Here is an 8,278-nt window from a genome sequence, read left to right on the forward strand (position 1 = left end):
ATAAGGATTACACAGAATCATAGATTTTCTCATAAACATCAAGCCTACGAAATAGAATGGTCTTAACGTTGTTACTTAACAAATTATCCCAAAACTTTATGGCATAAAACAACTATGTTATTAAATGTACAAATTATTTGCTCAGGAATCCAAATGGGGCAAGGTGGGGATGCATGGCTTGTCTGCTTCAGTCAGCAGCCAGGGGCTAGAATTATCTGAAGCTGTCTGTACTCACATGGCAGTCATGACTGGACCTTAGCTTGGTGTCATGGCTATAGAACAGTATATTAAACAACCACGGGGACATTTCCTTTCCACATGCACTTGGGCTGCTTTCCAAACTAGATTATATGCTGGCAGTAAAGTCTAGAAAATCTCAAAAGCTTGGAAGTTAAGTGACACACTAATGAATAACCAAAGGGTCAAAGAGAAATTGCAGTGGAAATTAGAACATACTCTCTACTGAGTGTTAATGAAAATATGACATAGCAAAAATAAATACATAGCATTAAATACTATATATTAGAAAAGTAAAACGTTTGAAAATTGGGAACCTAAGCTTTTATCTCAATAACAAACCCAAGATAAGATGAAGTAAATCATAAAAGAATATCCATATACAAAAGAATGAATCTGGACCCTTACCTCACACCATTTGCAAAAAGTAACTTAAAATGATTGATTATTTATCTAATTATAAAAGCTGTAACTATAAAATCCCTAGAAGAAAACAAAGGAGTAAATCTTCATGACCTTGGGTTAGGTAGTGGTTTCTTAGCTAAGATACAAAATACAAATGACAACAAAGATAAATTGGACTTAAAAACTTGTGTGTGTCAAAGGACACCCTCAAGAAAGTGACATGACAACCCATAGAATGGGGAAAATATTTGTAAATTATATTAAGAAATTTGAATACAGCATATATAAACTGACAACAAAAAAATACTTTTAAATAGACAAATGATATGAAGAGATTTTCCCCCAAAGAAGATTGGTCCTTAGAGAAATACCAATGAAAACCATGAGATATCACATCATAGTCATTGGGATGACTAAAATAAAAAAACATCTACGAAAGCAAGTGTTGATGAAGATGGGGAGAAATTGGAACTTTCATACATTGCTGGCGGGGATGTAAAATGGTGAAGACATGTCAGATTCAGTTTTGTAGCTGCTCAAAAAAATACAGAGATGGCACGTGCCTCACTAATCCCAACTCCTAGGTATATAACCAAGAGAAATGATGAAAATATCTTCACGAAACTTTTTGTGAATGTTCATACCTGTATTATTTCATAATAACCACAAAGTGGAAACAACCTGTTGATCAGCTAATAGATGGATAAACAAATGTAGTATAGATGGTCTCCAACTTACAATGATTCAACTTCGCAATTTTTCAACTCTTACAATGGGTTTATCAGGGTATTAAATGCATTTTTGACTTACGATATTTTTGACTGATTATGGATTTATCAGGACATAACCCCACAGTAAGTCAAAGAGCATCTGTATATATATACAATGGAACCTTATTTGGCATTTAAAAAGAATGAATTACTGACACAGGCTACAACATAGAAGACCCTTAAAAACATTATGCTACATGGAAGAAGCCAGTCACAAAGGCTGTGTGCCTGATTCCATTTATGTGGAATGTCCAGAATAGGCAAACATAGTGGATTTGCAGGAGCTGGAGGGGGGACAGAGTAGGTTAACAGGATTGAGGAGTGACTGCTAATGGGTATGGAATTCCTTTTTGGGGTGATGCAATGTTCTAAAATTAGATTATAGTGAGAGTCGTACCACTCTGAATATACTAAAAACCACTTAATTGTGAGAATAAAAGATAAATGGGGAAACCAATGAAACAGAAAATAGATACATAATGGAAAAAAAGTCAGCAAATCCAAAACTTAGGTCTCTGAAAAAAATCAATATAATTGATAATTTTAACAAGATCAAGAAAAAATGAGAAAGCATTAGCATCAGGAACAAAAAGGGAAACATTAAGTTATCTGGATATTAAAATAATTGGAGGAGATTGTGAGCTGTCTTATGCCAAATTAAATTTAAAAATTCAGATCAGACAATTTGAAAAAAACAGCAGAAGCAGAACTGACACAAGAAATTCTGTATGTCTTAAAGAAATGTAATCAATAATTTAAAAATTTTCCTCAAAGAAAACTCCCTGGCCTGGATGGCTTCACTAACAAATGCTTTCAAACACTTAAAGAAAAAATAATACCAATTTTAAATGCTCCCAGGAAATAGAAGGAATAACTTTGTAATTCCAGTTATGAATCCAGAATGACCCTAATATAATACTAAAACCTGACGAAGACATTAAAAGAAAGAAAAATTATAGACAAATATTTCCCATGATCATGGGAACAAAATTCCTATACAAATATGAAACGAATAAATTATATAGACATGTATGTGTGTATATATAATACATCATGACTAAGTGAGGAGTATGGCAGAAGTGATAAGTTGGTTTAATATTAAAATAAGCATTTTCACATTAACAGGAGAAAAGTCATGATTCAACAGAGGCAGAAAAGCATTTGATATATAATATATTTAAAATTATGATTTTTTTAAATCTCAGTAAACTTAGACTAGAAGGGAGCTTTTTTAATATGATAAAGAATGTTTAGAAAAAAACACATTCTTAATGGTAAAATATTAAATGCTTTCTCCCCCAAGTTCAGGATCATGACAACTATGTCATTTCACCTCTTCTGTACGGCACTGTCCTGTGGAAGTTCTGGCCAGTGCAATAAGGCAATCAAAAGAAATAAAATATCAAACAATTAGAAAAATGTTAACGTGTCATCATTGATAGATAACATGATTAATAGATATACATACACAAATGCTTAGAATTCATAAGTAGATTCAGCCAGTTAATGGATATAAGGTCAATATACAAAACCTATTTTTATAGACATGAAACAGGCAATGAGAAAAAATTTTAACCGTTTTTTGTAGCATCAAAAAACCCCACATACCTAGGAATATGAATTCATACAATGGACAATTACATATTACATAACCACTGCCGAGATAAAGATAGGGAATATTTCCTTCCCTCTCCTAGTCAATATCACCTGAAAAAGTAACACTATTCTGACTGCCATTGTCATAGGTCAATGTCACCGTTCTTGACTTTCATATAATTAGAATAACACACATACTCTTTTGTATCTGGCTTTTTTGTTTGTTTGTTTGTTTTTGGCTTATGTATCTGAAATTCTCCCACCTTTTGCATGCATCAGATTCATTATTTCTTATTAATATGTAGTTATCCATTGTATGAATTCATAATACTATTTGGGATATGTTGATGGATATTTATCATTTCCAGTTTGGGGTTACTATGGAGAAAATAGCCCCAAACATTTGTAATATACGACTTTTGGTGAATGTAGCATTCGTTTGTGTTGATTACAAACTCAGGGGTGAAATTGTTGAGTCATAAGGGAGGTACAGGTGTATTCAACTTCAGCTGATATGACTAAATAAATGTGCCAAAAATATTGCATCAATTTATGCTCCCATCAGCAATATGAGAGTTCCTGTTTTTCCACATTGTCAGCAACACTTTGTATTATTACTCCTTTTAATTTTAGCTGATTTGGCTGAAGGTGCGGTAATACCTCATTATAGTTTTAATTTGCATTTCCTTGCTGGATAATTAAGTGCCATTTCAATGCTTACAGATCATATGGATCTCTTTTTTTTGTGAAATACTAATTCGAGTCTCTTGCCCATTTTTACATTTGGTTGCCTTTTTCTTTTTGATTGGTAGGAGTTCTTTATATATTCTGAATATAAGTCCTTTGTTTCATATACATAAAGTGGAGATATCTTTTCTGGTCTCTGTATTGCCTTTTACTCTCTTAATGTTGTATTTTAATGAACAAATTCTCAGTAAGGTCCTATTTATCATCCTTTTATGAATAGTATTTTGTGTATCTTTTAAAGAAATCTGACTACTGCAAAGTCACAAATTTTCCTAATTTTTAGAAGCTTATGGTTTTATTTTCACATTAGCTCTATTATCCATTTTAAATTAAATTTCTGTATATGAAATAAGACAAGTCTAGGCTCATTATTGTCAAATAAACACTGATCAACAATATTTATCAACAAGACTAACCTTCTATTTCATTGTAGTGGAGCCTTTGTTAAAAATCAGGTGTGTTTGCGAGTCTGTTCCTGAACCGTTTTGTTCCACTGGTTCGTCTCTCCTTGTACACACACCACATATAATTACTGCAACTATACAAAATCTTGAAATCTGACAAATTAATTTCTCCAACTTTGTTTTTCTACTTCAAGATTATCTTGGCTACTTTCAGTCCCTTTCACTGTCTATATAAATTGGAGAATCAGATAATCAAAGCCACCAAAACAAAACAAAACAAAAAAAACACTAATGAGATTCTAATTAGGATTTCATTGAATTTAAATCTCAATTCAGGAAGAACTGACTCTTTGTGATATTGAGTCTTCCAGTCTATGAGCGTGGTGTATTACTCCATTTATTTACTGCTTTGTCCCTTAGCAATGCTCTCTAGTTTTCAGTGTAGAAAGTTGCACATCACTTACTGAATTTATTCCTAATCAGGGTTTCCACTAAACTGCCACTGAGGTGCCTGTTTCTGATTAGTGAACACCTGAAGTGGGGACCTCACTGGCAGTTTAGCAAGGAAGAGTGAGGGCATGGATTTAGGGTAATCATGGCTACAGTGAGCCACAATTGCACCACCGCACTCCAGCCTGGGCAACAGAGCAAGACCCTGTCTCAAAAAAAAAAAAAAAAAAAAACTATATGCAAATTTAAAAGAATTGTAGGGTCAAGAGGTGGTTTCAGGGAGACAACATGTAAAGTGTCGCCTTACACAATCACTGAGAGCAGGTTGCAATAAAGAGATACCTGATGGGCAGGAAGCATAAATTGATGGGGACGGGACAGTCAAAGAAATAGAAAAACACACAAAACATAAAAACAAAAAAGGCAATAAAAAAAAGTCACACTGTAATAAATGTCAGCATGAGCTCCCCCAGTTTGTCAAGTATTACTTTCTCAGTCTTTAAGTTATAAGTATAGATACCATTTCTTTCAGTGCCTTTGAGTCAGTAAATAGGTTTGCTCCGTGGCCTTTCCACAGTCCTATAGCATGAGTGTCCCTGTTTTGTAAATGGGGCACCTGAAATGCAGAAAATGAATGCCCATAACCACACAATCAGAACATGGCAGTGCTAAGACGCGAGGCCGGCTAGACGGCCGCTGTGCTCTGACCCCCGAGTTCCTGTGAACCACGGTGTGGTGCCAAGCCATGAGGACAGTCAACGTCACCCATACCTTCAACAATCAGGCAATTTTGCAAGGCACGAAGCAATGAAGACCAGACCAGAGGTGAGACACATCTCACCACTTCCTTCCTAGTATGAATTTAGGTGATTCACTGAACCCTTCCATAAACAGAATGGAGTTGAAAATAGTATTCATCTTCATTCATTCACAAGAATTAATTGAACATGGCTGTATGTACTAAATAAGATATTAAGCATAAATCATGCTAGCTCATATTAGCTGGTCAACAAATGTTTGTTCTGTCTGCCGGTCTCTTCCTCATGAAGTGGACAGAAAGGGGAAGACATGTTACCACATGTACCTAGGAGACACTTCCAACTGCATACAAAATTTACACCAGCTCAATCTCTGGAAAATCAGTTTCAATTTAACAGAAGAAAAATACATACGTGGCTCACTGACATGTAACATAGTACTTACCATGTCAGGTTATATAACTTAATTTCCTAAGCATGAAAAAGATCTGCTCTGAAGGAATTTTGATCTGAGTATAAAACCAAAAGTACAAATATTTTTTCACTATGTTCTGAACCAGAGTTAATATTAAACATCTATACTGAAGAACACCCAACTCATTCTATCAACACATTGCTTATACTCTTAGATACGCAATAATTTTTTTCCTGTCGATTGCACTTCTTGTTCGCACTAATGTTACAATATTAAATCAATTGACTAATTATAAACAAATATTTTGAATCAAAAAGCAAATGTGAGCGATTTCCAGCTGCCTTGTGGAATTAAAACATTTTGTCTATAAATATATCTATACTCGTGGTGAAACTTAATAGAAGAAATATGTCCCATTAAAAATCACACTGCTCTGGAAAAGCAAAACAACATAATAGTGTTTCTTTTTATTTACTGCAATTCCTATATAGTCTCATTTACTTACTGTCACACCTTTTAATCCACTTATTTTACAATTTCAAGAAAATTGATACTATCTTTTCCTAGCTGATAGAGTCCTGAAATCCTAATTGAAATATACAGTATTTCTTTACAAGAGCCTGGGGCTAGAAGTTAGCATAGTAGACGACTCTGAGGTCAGAGTGGATCCCTGACAGACAGAGGTCCTAGCCACACAGTCTTGGACAAGTAAGTTCCAGAATAAAATATTCAAGCTCTCCAACAATCCAACATTTTAGGGAATGGGGCAATGAGGGAGGGCAACAGTTTCCAGCATATTTCTTCTTTTTTTTTTTTTTTTTTTGAGACAGTTTCACTCTTGCTGCCCAGGCTGGAGTCCTATGGTGCGATCTCGGCTCACTGCAACCTCCACCTCCCGGGTTTAAGCGATTCTCCTGCCTCAGCCTCTCGGGTATCTTGGGATTACAGACACGCACCACCATGCCTGGCTAATTTTGTATTTTTAGTAGAGATGGGGTTTCTCCGTGTTGGTCAGGCTGGTCTCGAACTCCTGACCTCAGGTGATCCACCCTTCTTGGCCTCCCAAAGTGCTGGGATTACAGGTGTGAGCCACCGTACCCAGCCTCCAGCATATTTCTAAAAATGGGTTTGTGGTCTCACAACATTAACAAGCACTGCAGTAAGTTTGGAGCCTTTCAGATACAGCAACCAGAGCTTTTTACATCTGTAGTTCTAGTAACACTTCATGAAACAAAATTGGGACTCAATAGTGGTGTGTTGAATGGTTATTTAATATTAACACCCACTTGTTATCCATTATAATCTTCATTCACTGAAGGAAATTTTCAGGAACTGATTTTTCTATCAAACTCTGGGGATATGAGTTTTCCTATCCTGGGTAAATGTAACAGCTGGAATAACCCTGGATAGGAGAAGACATGGAATGAAAGTAACATACTAAGACACAACTGACCCCAGCTCCCATATACCCAAAAATGACAATATTGGGTGATTCAAATGAATCTTCATTGGTGAGATTCTCGGGGTTTGTTGCAAGATTGGTCAAAACCTCTGTCCATGAGATAGGAAAGACTGCTTTAGGTGAAAGGGTGCTGTCTCTCTCCTAATAGCGAGCCAAACCTTGAGACTCTGGTTTGGCTACAGCGGGGTTTGATCACAGTGGAGCAGGATGACTCGGGGCCCATGACCGACTTCCATGGAGGACAGGAGGTGAGCGTGAGCCTAACTGGTACCCAGATGTCTCGGGAGGACACCGAGGAAAGGAGGTGAGGATTGGCAGGAAAGGAAGAGGGAGAAGGCCAAATGCAAACACCTAGTTAAATATTTTTAAGAAGAAACAGTATCATAACCAGGACAGGCAACATCAAAGGTAGTTAGGAGCCAAAACCAGACAGCCCCAAAGAGGTGGAATTGGAGATGGGAGAATTTCCAAGCAGCAGGGAGGAGGGGGCTATCTAAAAAGGGAGACTGAGGGTACCAGGTAGAGCTCATGCTGCATCCCTGCTACACAGATGAGACAGTAAAATCCAGAAGTGAAGGCCCCAGTAAGTAGCAACACTGGACCTACTTGTCCTTGAGCCCAGTGCAAGGCAAGACCAATGAGTAGAGAGTCCACGGTCTTCACAGGCAAAACACGGAGATTATACTTTTCCTTCCGCAGTCAGTTCCCTGCCACCTGGACGTGCAGTATTCTAACTGGGACAGGGTGAAGTGGCTTACATCTGGAATCCCAGCACTTCCGGAGGCCACGGTGGGCAGATGGCTTGAGGTCAGGAGTTTGAGACCAACCTGGGCAACATGGCAAAACCCCATCTCTACTAAAATTATAAAAATTAGCTAGGCATGGTGGTGCATGCCTGTAATCCCAGCCACTCAGGAGACTGAGGCAGGAGAATTGCTTGAACCTGGGAGGTGGAGATTGCAGTGAGCAAGATAATGCCATTGCACTCCAGCCTGGGTGACAGAGCGAGGCTCTCTTAAAAAAAAAAAAAAAAA

Source organism: Rhinopithecus bieti, unplaced genomic scaffold, assembly GCF_001698545.2.
Source record: "Rhinopithecus bieti isolate Rb0 unplaced genomic scaffold, ASM169854v2 scaffold_1012, whole genome shotgun sequence".
Taxonomy (NCBI): Eukaryota; Metazoa; Chordata; class Mammalia; order Primates; family Cercopithecidae; genus Rhinopithecus; species Rhinopithecus bieti.